Genomic DNA, 15,570 nt, shown 5'->3' with positions numbered 1-15,570 from the left:
TGATTACAATTAATCCCATATAAATGTATTTTAACTACCATGAAATGCTTTCGAGCAGCTAATACGAGCATTCCAGGATAAACTGCACAAAGTTTCAAGTGTATTATGTTCACAGGTAGAGATTACTTTTATATAAGTTAAACATGTAAAGCAAAGAAAGCTGCGGAAGAAATAAGCAATAAAAAGCACTTAACTGTATATAAAAGATGGACAGTTTGTGGACTTGGACTGAAGCCCTAATTTTAGAACTGCAAAAATTAAGATATTGTGTTTTTTTTTAATATTTAATGACTGTATTAAAACAAAAAAACAAAAAAAGGGTGGAAAGTTTTCAGTACCACTAGCGAGCTCCATCAGCAGAAACACAAACACAAGCTAAATTAGTGCTAGCTAGCACTAGGGTTTCACTCACAAAAACACACAGACTGCTACTGCAATTAACTACACAACAAGCTATGCTGTTTGTCAGCTAACAGCATTAAAATACTCGAACACCATAAACAAAGTTAAGAGGTCCAGTTAAGTGAATCCATGGTCGTGTAAAATTCATGGGCTGCATCCTCCTGAGGACCCAGCCTTCGCGGTCTCATTGCTTCGCGGTCTACGTGGGCTGGGTCCTCAGAAGGTTGGGTAGGCTGGAAGTAAACGGCTGGGGAAATTGGACGGTCTAGCCTTCTGATTAGCGTCACCGCTATCTCGGTGGAGTTTAATAAACTTGGCCGTCTGCTCCTTGCTATCTAAAATATAACAGGACACTGGCGTAAATTCTCGACCGTCTCACACTTCTGTTTAATCAGTTTTCTGTTTGATGTTTATTCAGCTGTGTAAAAACCGAGGAACCCACCCGGGGGATTAATAAAGTTTTATTTTATCTAATCTAAAAAAAAAAAAAAATTAGAGAAACCTTCAAATGTATACAAAATATGGATATGGGTCAACTTTTCTATATGGATCATATGTGCAAATTGACCTCAAATGCGATGTGATAGTGAAGTACGCCACAGCTGTTGGGTAGCTGGGGGTAACTGAGGGAAATGTTTATGTCTAGGGAGTCGGTAACGAGGGTCAATTACTTTAATCAGCCACTTAAATCAGACATTTTCAGCTGTGCTTACTGGCATTGTGCCTTTTACAACACAGTAGGGTTTTGCATTCGTGATATCACTGTGTCGTTTCAATTTCTGTAGTAGTGCACGATAGGGGTGAAAGTGTCTGGGACTCATTGTGAGTGCTCCAAGGCACTGGCAATGCTTCAGCTGGTGAAAAAGCTTAATGGCATCACCTGAATTTGTGGAAATATGCTTTCAAAACAAAATGCTGTGCATGCTACTGTGCTTCTTGGTCAGAATTTAAATTGCCAAAATCTCAGTGCAAGAAAAGGTTGTGCAAGGGTGCAACAAATAGTAAATCAGAATCATGAAAATCAAAATTCTGAAGTTGTTTGAAGATAGTAAGAACAGTAACTAACTCATTAAATTACACGTTATATTACAAAATATAACAAAATAGCTCTAAAATATAAATATCCCGGTATATTATGCACAATTACAGTGGAACAATACCAAACCTGAAGCCTTGCCTGTTGGACCTGTTAGTTCTCTTCTTTTATTGTTGGCTTGTTTCAGCACAACAACTAATCTTTTGTTGGCCTGGATGTGTGTGTGTATGTCCTTATAGAAGCAACAAGCAGCAAAAGCAGTATCTTGTGCACAACTTCCCTGTTAAGCTTTTATTACACTCCTGTGATGACATGTGGAGCTGATGAGTACTTTCATCTACTCCTTAGGACTGGACTGATGGCTGCCATTAAGCTCAATCTTGATTCCAGAGACAAGATTTCAATAGCCGTCTGCTAATATGATTCAAAGGTATCCTCTGGTGATTTCCAGGGTCGGAAAAAAACCCAACACATTACTACGCATGAGTGCATCACTGAACTGAATGGAACAGACCTCTTTTGGAGTTTCCCTCCTCCTGCCCTAAAAAAATCAATCCTAGCAGGGCAATCTATCCTCCTGCTCAGTGCTATCACAGCAGCAGACCAGAGATAAGGGAAAGCACAGATCTTTATGTTTGTGTAGAGGACAAAGGCACTGGCGCACACAGCCTGATTGATCATTTTATTATGCATTCGAAGCACTGCATCCTGTCAGGTGCTTCTGGGATGAACCTTTAACGCTGCTGCAGTTTACCATTAATTAATTAAGACTGTGATGGCAATCGTGAATATGAAGATTCCATTAGCTTCTACTCTGTGTTCTGCATAATGAGCACTGGAAGGCTGATCTGAATCGCTGTACAAAATAAAACAGGAAGACAAGTGCTGTACTTTCAAATCAAAAGCTCTGTTCCTAGTACTGGCAGATGGTGGAAGGAGTGAAAGGGTGACAGGGAAAAAAAATCACTTCCAGCTTACTTATTCTTTGGCAGTGAAAGAGGACAACGCTCAGAGCCCCTGAGGCCACCCCCTTAGGCTTCTACTTGCTTCGATTCCCCTCCCTCATTGCTTTTCATTACAATTCCTCATTTCTTATCTCTTCTTCCTTCCCCTCCTCCTCCTCCGCTCTTCATTTTTTTTTCCTGGCTCTAATGGAAGCAATAAAGCCTTCAGGGGAAATATGCTAAGTTGCTTTCTGACTTGATTTCTGTTCAGGTAGAGGCTGCCACCCTGGTCAGAGCAGTGGGTATCACAGACATCAGCGTTTACTACTGAAGTGTCATCTGGGATAGGTTCAATCCTAACCTGGAAAAGGGGTTAAGAAAATGGATGGCTTGGAACACTTTCATAAGAATAAAAGTCTTCAGTGGCCCTCTGTGATCTACTTAGTGGATATCCAACTCAAAAAAGCACCACGCAGCTTTGTGTGATGGGAACTGGACAGAAAGCTATGGCGTTCACTGCATTCGGCCATCACGTGCTTCTGCGGCAATGCAAGGAATTATGGGAGAAGATGAAAATGAATTAAGCATTGAACTGAAGCCCAGGCGTGTACTACGGAACAGTGTGACTCTTAAGCTAATTAATAGTATGGTTTGCCAACTGGGACCATTTGGCAGCTCTATAGAAGCGGCAGCTACCTCTGAGTGGCACTAACAGGAAACACAGGCCAGGTATGGAAGCCTGAAGTGAAACTACAACAGAGAAAACAGCACAAAGCAATCAAAGCATTCCTCTGAGAGTAACCATGACATTTACTGACAGGCACTTCATTTTGACTTATCCAGGAAACTGCATCTGCTGTGTTTCAGTGACAGCGTGAATCACAGAAGCATTTCAAATCTGAATGATGGCATTTTGTTTCACTGTCAGGTCTTTGAGACTAGTTCAGTTTGTCTCATACATGGTGTAGGCTTCTTAGCTAGCAGGCTGCAAGGGTTTTAAAGACATGCTGAGGTCAGAAGGTCTAATTTCCTCCAGCATGAAACAATTCTGCAAGGACATTGTTTTTCTTTAACTAGCTACTGAAAATATTCTTGTTCATTACATGTTTAGTCCATTATTTTGCTAAAAGCCTTGTTGCCACTGCTAAGATTCGACACATCTTTCTCATTTGACCACCAGAGCAACATTCTCAGAAACAGCGGCCCCTACAGGTACAAACATGAATGTACCCAAGAGGACTAATTACTGGACCTCAGTCTAACATGTACCTAAATGTTACATATACAGCATGTCTTACACATATAATATTAGATATTTGCGTATTTTTCCTCTTTGATATTAAGGTGTTACTGCTTAATCTTGAGGTTCTGAATGAATACAAATATTTATATGAAATAAATTAATGACTATCCATCCAGTGTAAAGTTGTTGGCCATTTAATTTAAACATATTCCTGTATTCCTTACATTATTTTGTCTTTTGTGGCATTATCCCAACTGGGCTGGACAATCTGGAGTCTGGACTTAAAATTGTGTCAAATGTGTCAGAGGCAAGATTTAGGAAATTAGTACAGGTGTTACAATAAAAACACAGAACTTGTTGAAAGCAGTGACTCACAGTCTTGCAGACATCCCGAGTCATAATAAACACGTCCATCAATGCCTCATCAAGCAAGCTGTAACAAGAACTTACCAAACTAACATAAACTATAACTACGGATATCTCTTATGTATTGTTTCCTTTATTTTAGTTAGTTTTCCAAGTTTACAAAATCATTTCATTTAGTTTTGGTTTTTTTTTTTCAAAATTTTAGGTTTGATTTTTATTTTAGTTGATAAGATAAGATAAGATAAGATAAGATGCCACACAAGTTATTTGTGCCACTCCAAAAAAAATAATTTCTGTCCACTATAAAGGAGAACATCACAGCCTGATACCTGCAGGTCTGACAGCAGCAGGTGTATCACTCCTTTTTCTACCTGGAGACAGCAGTCGCCTCATTCTTCTGACACACAACACAAAACTATCCACAACACAAACTACACACTCCAAACACGCTAAACGTCACAAATCTCTCACATCTCAAAACTCTCTCTCTCTCTTTTTCTGCTGTCTCTCGCTCTCTCTCTCTCTCTCTCTCGCCGTCACTCCTAAAACTTCCCCTGTTTTTTTTTTGTTTTTTTTTGGGGGGGGGGGGGTTGGTCATAAGCAGAGAGTGCTCGCTGCGCTGTCCTTAGATAGTAAACGTGACGAAACTATTGAGGAAAAAGCGCCACGTATATATTGTTTATCATGGTTTTACGTGGCCTATCAACACAATTTACAAACTGGTATATATCACCTTGTTGCTTTGTCTTTAAGTGGTCATGTGATTGGCTTACCACGACTACTTTATTCTTCCTCAGTCAAACAGCAGCACTCATTAGTGATGTGTGGATCGATTCTGAAATATCAATTCCTCCGATACCAGTCGTTTATGTTCTAGAATAGATTCTCACATTAAAATATCGATATTTTAGTAATTTAGAGTAAATTTGTAGTTTATCATTAACAGGAACACAGTGGAAAGAAACTATAACATTCGGATTGTCTACATTCAAAGGAACTACTTCCTCTTCCGCCTTTCATAGTCATGATGTCATGGTGGGCTGGGATGATGGTTTCCTCTTAAAACCAGCCACAATTTCCTTGGTCTTTACAATCAAGAAAAGACTTGCCCTTTTCCATTATTAAATAAAATGTTTGAGAACTCCCTTTGTCTTCGTCTCCATTATATAAGAGGCTCATTAAAGATGCTATGATTATAGACTATTTTATTATAAATGGAATATAACTAACTCTAACTAATTTATACCTATAAATTGTAAAACGAGTTCCCATCCTAACTATCACAGGTAGAAGTTGCCTTGTGGGAGGAAGGCAGATTATTTGAAGAGAGCCAACAAAGGCTCGGGGAGACCTGTAAACTCCAAACAGAAAAGTCCCATCTGGCCCACCTTCCTGCTGTAAGGCGACAGTGCTAACACTGCACTGCTGAGCCACCCCCATGAATAAATCAGATTTGAGTTTAAAAAGCTTCCAAAGGAGCTCACTGGAGAACAAAAGGAAATCTGGGTTGAAAGAAAGATTCATTTTTACAATGTATTTATTTTTAATAAATTTTTTTTAAATAGTTCTGCCGGATCCCAGCAATTAACCTGGCGTTAACATGGTGGTGTCACTGTGAGGATTCCCAGCCTAAAACGCTGGATTTAAATTCCCGTTAACAGTTTTGTTGTTGTTGATTTGTACACAGCACTTGAGAATCCTGTCATTACTGACCTAAATGTTGCCGGTGCTTGTTCTGGTTTGTTATGGATGAGTTGAGCATTTCCACAGGAATTAGCACTGAATAGCTGAAATCAGTTTGACATCTCAGCGTTGCTAAATTTGAGCTACAGCCTTGTAGCTTTTCCGCTCGCCAGCTGTCGAGACTCCTCATCACTAAATGCATTTGAGGCAAAACTGCTGGTGTGTCCATGTGTGTGTATGCATGTTTGCATGGGTGTGGAGGGGGGACACCTATCTGTCTGCACAGATTGACACGTGTTTCAGACCTCTGAGTATTAATGATCATAAACTTTAGTCCATTATCGGATCAGCGCTCTATTTCAAGCCTCCCAGCAACCGCATCCAGCTTATAATGGCCCCGAGCTTGAAAGCCTGTTGTCCCTGTGCTGTTGTGACACTGCTCTGGTGAACAGCTGTGTGCACACTGGTGTCTTGCTGCTCATGTCTAAATACAGCCACCTATTCAAATAGATGAACAGTGCGGGGAAGTTCATGTAGGAACATCAGAGGAATGGCTGAAAGTTGTCATGAAATGAAAGCTTTGCTGTCTTCAGCTTTTTTTTTTTTTTTTTAAAAAAAGAAGAAATTCAGCCAATTTCTGTGCTGTAATACATGTTTTTGCTTTAGCAGCTGAAGGTTTGACATTAAAAACCATTCTTTATTGTAACCTTTCATTTCTTCACTCTATTACTCTCTCATTTACGGCACGCACTACCATTTGTCGTACATTAAAAAATAAAATGTCAGATAAATTTGAGGCTTGGCGTTACGTAGCAGAAACTTTTTTTTTTATATTTTACTGTGACTCCATTTTTGCCACTTATGGAAAACAAAATCATATTTCCCCATTACTTATTAATTAATTAAATAATTAATATTATATTAATTAAATGGCAGCCCTCAAAGATGCTGCACTGAATACACTTTCTTCAACAAGAAAAAAACTAAACCCTTCCCTCTGCATGATATCCAACATGAGATGTACGGAGATGACAGTCGGACAAAATTAACGCAGGTGGCGTCGAGAACTGGACGGTAATCTTTCGCTTTGTTTTTCCTGACTGGGGGATTTGGTTTCAGACCTGTTGCGCAATCCTAAAGAGTTCTGACAACAACATCTGCTGTTCGAGAGGGAAATCAGGGATACAGCCTGCTGGGGCACAAATGCTTGTTGTGATGAGATTAGCAGTTGGGGATGACCCCCAGCACCCTTGTTGTCGTGATCAAGGAGGACAAGGAGTGCTGGGGGTCGGTAGACTTGCAGCAGCATGAGCAGTGTTACTGTTTTTCGTTGGCCTCTCGGAACATCATTAAACATCACTCGAGTATGTTCGGCCACGTTTACAAATATGTGCGTGGAAAGGTTCTTAACCTGCTCTTAAAGGTTTTTAATGATCTTTTATTAATTGCTGACTCTGCCACTTTAGTGCTTTTAGATCTGAGTGGATCATGGGATTATCTTGTCAAGACTGGAGAGCTGTGTGGCTATGAAGGAACTGCACTGACAGAAGTTTATCTTCACCCGCATCCACCCCCCCTTACATGTGGGGTCCCTCAAGGATCTATCCTTGGTTCACTACTTCTTTCCCTTTACATGCTCCTATTAGGATATATTTTCAGAAAATATGGAATCTCATGTCACTGTTATGCCGATAATTCTCAAATCTACTTTTACACTTAAAAAGAATTCTATGGATTCCCTAAAAATTTTGCTTGACTGCCTCGATGACATTAAATCATGGTTTGCATTACATTTTTTGAATGTTCAAAAAACTGAGATTGTACTGTTTGGACCTTCTGACCCTCGTTTTTCTTTTAGGGGTGACTTGGCCTTCTGGAAAATTGCAGTTTTTCATTTGAGAAACAAATAAATTCAATTATAAAAGCCAGCTTCTTCCAGCTCAGGGCCCTTGCAAGAATTAAAAACATTTTGTCATCTGCTGACTTCAACAAAGTGATTCATGCATTCATTTCATCCAGGCTTGACTACTGTAATAGTCTTTAGACCAGGCTCTGCTCTCTCGTCTTCAGCTAGTTCAGAATGCTGCAGCCTGACTCTTGACAGGCACTCGTAAACACGACCATATTTCCCCAGGCTTGGCTCGTTTACACTGGCTTCCAGTATGTTATAGAATTGATTTTAAGATTTTATTGCTTGTTTTTAAGTCTCTAAATGGATTAGCTCTGTCAGACCACTCTGAAATTTCAATAAAAATACTCCAATTAGAACTCCCAGGTCAGCTGATGAGTTGCTTCTAATTGTTCCTAGAAGCAGACTGAAACACAGAGGAGACCGAGCCTTTGCGATTGCTGTGCCCAAACTTTGGAACCTCTTCAAATTAGGATCTCTCCAACACTCGACATCTTTAAAACCCGTCTGAAAACGCATCTTTACTAACTGGCTTTTAATTGTGACTCCGTTTTTGTTTTGTTCTTTGTGTGCGTTTGCTCTACTTTTTACTTTTTACCTTTTTACTATGTACAGCACTTTGGTCAACCTGTGTTGTTTTTAAATGTGCTTATAAATAAATTGATTGACTGATATTTTAGTGAATCAGACTTTTCTCTGTATAAGGAAACACACTTACCTGGAGGTGAAGCAGAGAGCAAAGCTTGCATTGCTAAGACGGAGAAAGTGCGACTAGAGAAACTTAAATAACTGTCTCTGAGACCTGAGGAGGAAGCCAGAGAAGTGGCAGCTTTCCGAAGTGTTCCCATCTGAGCGACAACCATTTCAAATAAGTAAATGAATAAAAAGTTGCATTCGGGCTGAAATGATGGGGGTGCTAAACAGTGATGGGAATAACGGCGTTACAAGTAACGGTGTTACTTTTTTCAGTAACGAGTAATCTAACTAATTACTATTCCTATCGTTACAACGCCGTTACAGTTACTAACAAGAAAATGCGGTCCGTTACTATTTTTCAACAAACAGACGGTTGAAGCTGTGTTCAGCTTACCGCATCTTATATCAGTTGCACGGAAGTAGCTGACTACGTAAATAATCTGGACGCTACAGCTTTAAGCAGCTGCGCGCGCTCCCGCGGACGGTAATCATGATCACTGTCTAGCACAACACCTGGAGCCAAGGAGGCCAAACAATCGCATGAGTGCTAGTGATGTGCGATACCACTGATTTTCTTTCCGATCTGATACCAAGTAATATTCAGGGTTAGGGCTGTTCGATATAACGATATATATCAGATGACGATATAAAAACGTCTATCTTTCATTTTACGCTATCGTTTGTTTCGTGGTGTCGCAAAATAAACTGTTTACAGCAATATTTTTTCATGGTTTTGATGGACACTGTAGTGGCTATATTAATTTCTTAAAGTTCTCTCTTTCTCTTATATTTAATATAACCACACTACGGACGGACAAGCGCCTGTTTTTATGCGTTATGGTTAGCAACAACGACGGTAACACCATCGCGTGTCCGCTTGTTTATGTTCCACATAAACCTTTCACAATAAAGCTCAAGATCCTGTTGAGACTTTTCAAAATAAACTGAATCACGTGAAAGAGCAGATTATTTACAGATGAGAAGTAAAAAAGAGCCGCCAGGTGCTAAAAAATAGACCTTAGACTCAAACGTTAGAACAGGCTTTTCCCCGCAGCACGCCGTGTAATAAATACTCACAAAGAAAACGGCGGCTGTTACAACTTATGTCTAAAAATGTATAGTTTCATGCATCGGTTAAAACACTCGACTCCAGCTCATCCAGAGATCATCATATAGAAATAAAAAAACTGAAGTTGTGCGCTATTTGAACACCTTGCCTGCCTGCAGCACTAAAGGACTCCGTGAGAGACGTCTGTCTCGCCCTAGCAGCACCTGTCCCTGTCCTCCTCTTCAGTTCGCCTCAACATGCGCTCGTCATATTCTGTGATATGATTTACTCTGAGGTGTTTGACAAGGTTAATGATGTTGCCACAACCATACATGCCAACCCTCCCGATTTTTCCGGGAGAATATAGAATTTCAGTGCTCCTCCCAAAAATCTCCCGGAGCCACCATTCTCCCGAATTTTTCCCGATTTTCCACCTACTTTTGGTCATATCGCCCTGCTCTACTATCTATATTGATGTCCCTCCGGTACACCTGGACAAATCGTGTCCAAGGAGAAGGAGGTCTGAGCATCTCTGCAACCCTAACAGACGCACAGCTGGGTCTGGTCTGGAAAACACATGGATCCCATATAACAAAACACTAAACAAAACACTAAACAAAACACTACAGGATTATAAACAACTAACAACCAATCACAGTTTACCAGCCTGAGAAAATGACTCAACGGCAGAAATAAAGAAAATGGAACAGATGCACAGATAAGCCTGGTGACACACTGTGAGTTTTCAAGCCTCAAACTGATTGTGAAAAAAAAAAAATCAACGTGCACGTACATATGTACAAAGTTACCTACCTACACCCCCCACACACATACACACAAACACACACAAAAGCATGTTTGCATACACGCACTGTTAAAAGCGTGGGCTTGCAGTCCACTAATGAAGTTGTCACATAGCAAACAATCATCTTTTGTTCTATTTTTAAGCTGCTATTTATAACAAGAAGAAAAGAAACTTTCAAATCGACATCGTGTATGTTGGCACAGCAAAGCTACACAATCGAGATAAGCAAAGTAGAGCTGCAGACATAAAGAGGAGCTATAGAGAGATCTCAAAGGTTGGAGAGATGAAGGGAGGGTGGACTGTGAAGTCCCAGAAACAGTGTAGAGAACGGTGCCAACCGCAGGGAAGTAGAGCATCAATTAAGGGCAGCGTGCCCTAGATGGGACAGTCAAGTTCCCACAATGCATCACCATCACGGCCACCACTTTACTTTCAGTCTCTGTTTTACACACACACACAAAGCACAGCGCTAATGAAAGGTTTGGCATACACTGTGCTCAGTGACACTTTTGCAGACCTCAACAAAATGTATTGTTAGACTATCTTCATGTATTTCTTGTTCAACATGTGCAGATATGAACTTTTCTTTTTTAACTGAACACATTGCTGAAAAATGCTTATGGATGATGCTGTCACAGTCTCTAAGTCAGAGCAGCTTCACTGTTTGTAGATTGCACTCTGCAGCACATGTAGCAGAGTAGCATCACAGGTAAGCGCATGCTGTTGTTGAGGGCAGCAGTATTCAGATTTGACTGCCTTACAAATGCTGGAGGATTGGATGAATATATTGGCTTTTTGGCCAAGTTAATCACTGGTTGTTTCATTGTTTTAGTTTGTGAGTGTGCCTAAGGCACAGTGATGTGGTGGTAAGCGCTGTTGACTCACAGCAAGTTTGCACGCAAACACGTCCTGTTCTCTTCAGGTACTCCGGCTTCCTCCCACAGTCCAAAGACATGCAGTTAGTGGAGTTGGGTTAAACAGGGATTCTAAATTGACCTTAGGTGTGAATGTGAGTGTGAATGGTTGTCTGGCTCTTTGCATTGATCTGTCCAGCTGCATCACTGAAAACTCAACTTAGTAAATCATTCACTTCTAATCGCCTCCATTTATTCATGTACGTCTGGGTTGTGTGGATAGATGTCTAATCAAAGAAGACCTCTCTCTTCCCAGCCATCTCCTTTGCCTCTGGCAGTGGGACACCTAGGTGCTTCCAAGCCAGATGAGAGGTGGAATCTCTAAACATATCCTGGGTCTGTCCTAGTCCTCCTTCTGGGAGGACATGCCTGAACCTCCTCCAAGGGAGCCAGTTGAGGTGCTGGAGAGATCCAGAATTGCATGGTGAGTCTTTTCTGAGGTAAGAGATAAGGTGAGTCCCAGTGACCCCTAAAGGGAGCAAAAGAAGAAGAATGGGGGCCCAATGATGTCTTCCCATAGACTTATATAGAACTAGAGGTACTTTTGAAACCATTGGAGTAGTACCCTGCAAACCATAAAAAAGAAGACTGGTTTAAGGCACTTTAACCTGCATATAGCCTTACTTTTCAGATCTGGAACCTACAGTTTATGCATATCACCAACCTCAGGTACTTCTGGCTCACAAGCCATCCCTACACTAACATTTATATTAATGATATCAAAGCACTAAATCGATATAGCAATAAAATCACAGCTAGTTTTCCTGTTTGTTGGTTTGCAAGCCTTAGCGTTTCCTCCTCAGTTCGCATTTGTCGCTCTCAATTGTGTCATTATCGCATTTATTTATGAAATGGAAAAACAGTTCAGGGCGCAGGGTGGGGAAGATTATATTTGGAACTCTGGATATGACCACAGACCTCGGATGCTTAAAGTTTGTCCCGTTCGTCTTCATCATCATCCCTCCTGCTGAGAGCTGCAGCCTACCTGAGGCTCTCACACACGTGTATACACAAAGAACACACTGCTGTTAGTGCTGAATTATTGAGCAGAGAGCGACAGGGACGCACAGAGCATGCACACCAGGAGAGGGTAATAAGACACCAAGGAGAGCTTTATGTACATGACTCCAAACACACACATAAACACGAATGCACACACAGCTGCCAGCGTAAGCTAATCCTTCTGAGGTTTATCCAGTGTTAGGGGACACAAAATATATGTCACACATTGGTATTAAGACCCAGAACAGAAGAGGTGTTTAAGGCACACAAACACACTATCCCAAAAAGAATCAAGGATGATCCAGCATGAGGAGACGGTGTCAGGTCTGTGACATCAAATCCTGTCGGTGCAGATGCAGCTCCAAAACGCTGACGCAGAGCACATTCAACACTGCAGCAACAGTCTGACTAGTCCTTTTTCAACTGCCCTCCACAAAAAATAAATAAATAAATAAACGTGCTGCTACACCCGAACACAGTGCCGGTACCGAAGAAAAAAGTTACCCTGGAAACTCATCTCCAATGAGCAAACACACTCTGGAATACAGGAATTTTTTTGTGAGCTGTTCCAGTCTGCTGCTTTCTTCCCTGATCTCCCAGCTTCATCACTCAAAACGGATCTGTTTCACATCCAGTCACCTCTCATCTTCCCCTTCTTCTTCCTTCTCTCCTAACAAATTACTCCCTCATCCCCCACACACACACAGACACATTTGTATTCCCCTTTCTGCTGATGCATCAGGTTCAAAGATCCGTCAGCAGCAGCCCTGGTTAATGTGTGGCTGCAACATGGCCGACTCGGATCACTGAGTCCTGTACCAGCCTGCATCCTGAGCTTGTGCGTTTCTGTGTGTGCCTGTCTCTGTGTTTAATGTCGGGTCCAAAATTTGTGGCTGTTCTGGCACAGAAGCAGACCAGACAAGCTAGCGGTGTAGCATCATTACACAATGTGACGGAACTTCCTTCCTATTCAGGGGAAGTTCGTCTAATCTGTCTGCTGTTAATCCCAATCTGTGTCCGCCCTGTTTGTCTCCCTCCAGGCTGCCGTCCAAACAGGCGCAGCTCACTGCTCGCAGCAGGAAACCAGAGAGGGCAGACAGATGCTCGCAGGGACAGACTGTCAAGAGATTTGGGAGGCGTGGACCTGTGTTTCTGTTGCTGTTTAAATGAGGATGAGGGGGAGCAAGGAGAGGAAGTGTGAAGGAGTCTAATTTGAAGTAGAAAAAAGCTTGCGAGTGCATCGGTGATACTGCTGTTGCTGCAGCTGCCAGGGGAATGAAATTCCTGCAGTCTGTTAAAGCCTCGCTGTCATCCACAAGAAAATCCCCTTCACGGCTACAGCTTAAGGTCACCTTTAAACAACTCAGCAATCCTAAGTCACTGTAGAAGCCCCTATGTAAACATCCCATACAGCAGAAAAGCCACCAGGAAAACAAACAAGAATACAGAAGGAGACACTAAACGAATGTAAATCCATTCAACAGCAATAACTACTGTACTTACTTTGCAGGGAAATCAGAGACATCTGTATGCACAAAATTCAAGGAAAAACCAACACAAAGTGCCTTGGTAAGGCGAGTAGCCACCACTTACTGCCAAACCAGACGGGCTAGTCTTGAGTATTCCAGAAACTGCTGATTTTCTGGGATTTTCCCACACAACGCACTCTAAGGTTTACAGAGAATGGACTGAAAAAGAGAAAAAAGATGTGGTGAGCGGGCGTTCTCAGGATGGAAATCCCTGGTTGATGCCTGAGGTTAGAGGACAATGTCCAGGCTGCTTTGAGCTGATAGGAAGACAACGGTAACTCAAATAAGCATCTCTCAATGCACAACACACAGACCCTGCCAAGTACCTGTCCTGACAACTAGGAACGGGAAAGTCAGGCTACAGTTCACACAGGCTCACCAAGACTGGTTGACACGAGTATGGAAAACATGGCCTGCTCTGATGAGTCTATCAACAGTTCAGCCTGCTGGCGGTGGTGTAATGGTGTAGGGGATATTTTCTTGGGAACCTCAGTAGGAAGTGAGCATTGTTTATATGCCACAGCCTATCCCGAGTATTGCCGTTGACCATGTCCACCCCTTTATGATCACATTGAACCAATCTACTAGTGGGTAATGTGCCATGTCATAAAGCACAAATCCTCTCAAACTGGTTTCTTGAACATGACTCATCAGGTGTATCTGACATCCCCACATTGGTGTTGTTCCTGGATCCTGGATCCTGTTCCTGGATGTTGCTAAAGGTTGTCTACTGATATCTACGCAGGAAAAAAAATGACCGCAGTGTTGAACCTGGACCAACGCTAATTATGATGAACAACAGGAACAGCACTAATACAGGTATATCAGATATCAGAACAGTCACCAGACCTCAACCCAACAGAGCACCACTGGGATGTGGTTGAACAAGGAAATTCACATCATGAATGCGCAAGCCAACAAAACTGGAGCTACTGCGCGATGCTGTCAAGTCAATATGGACAAAAATCTGTAAGGAATGTTTCCAACACCTTGTTGAATCTCTGCAACTAAGAATTAAGGTAGTTCTGAAGGCGAAGCAGGGGTTCTACCCGTTCGTTATTAGAGATGTGTACTTAAGAAAGTGGCTGATGACTGTATAGGTATTTAGCAGATAAATCAACAGACAGGGCCAACATCAGCCAATATTAATAACTGGCCAATATTTAAATGCATCGCTACCTCTAAAATGGCAAGTGCACCCATGCCATACCAGTAAAAAGCCACCCATAGCATAAAAAACACCCTTTTTACAAATGATTTTGTCAGCTCTAACACAATTCTCAAGTCTCTGCATGTTTTGTTATGGAATAAATGAAAGACGTGTACAGTCATTTCCATGGGAATCTGACAATGTGATGCCAAAGATGAGCGCAACAACATTGATTACAGCTACTCAAAAAGCTCTCAAAAGCCCTGCAAGCCTCTTTCAAAACATTGCGAAAATACTACACTTGATGTGCTGATATCACAAAGCCCTGATTTAAAACCACTACAATCATTTATGTGTGTAATGTCACTGATTACAAATATATGTCGACAGGTAGAACTAACGACGAGAGGCCGAAGTGGGTATATAAACGACTGAAAAGATAACATTTGTGAATTGTGAAGCTAGCTAAAAGTTCTCAATATTTGGTGTAAACAGTTATCACGCTAGCTAAAAGTAATCCCTAACAAACTGAAACAGCTGAACATCTTGTGTAAGCGGAATATTCAACTGCTATAAAGTCATTATTAATAGTACTCGGTGCTTTATTACACAGCGATGCCACAGCACGAAATCCACTGACGTGATTAAAGCCCCCCGCTGAGCAACCACAGAGCTCCGACAAGCATCCGCAGGAATACTACAGTAATAGCGACACAGAAGAAGAATGTAGAAAGCGGTCCAAGAGTCAGCACTCATGCACATTTCAAGTCCATTTGAACGCTGCCCCCGAGCGCAGTAAGGTCACCATAAACTCTCCCAGCAGCCCCGTTTGTAGACAGACAC

General features: G+C 41.6%; 1 protein-coding gene across 1 annotated transcript in view; it reads right to left on the bottom strand.

The window, feature by feature from the left end:
• Positions 1–15,570, bottom strand: part of camk1da (calcium/calmodulin-dependent protein kinase 1Da) — a 74,266-nt gene that overhangs the window by 58,249 nt on the left and 447 nt on the right. The window lies entirely within an intron of this gene.

The sequence above is a fragment of the Perissodus microlepis genome, chromosome 17, assembly GCF_051167445.1.
Source record: "Perissodus microlepis isolate ML-2025 ecotype Zambia chromosome 17, ASM5116744v1, whole genome shotgun sequence".
NCBI lineage: Eukaryota > Metazoa > Chordata > Actinopteri > Cichliformes > Cichlidae > Perissodus > Perissodus microlepis.
This window is presented reverse-complemented; position numbering and strand designations above follow the sequence as displayed.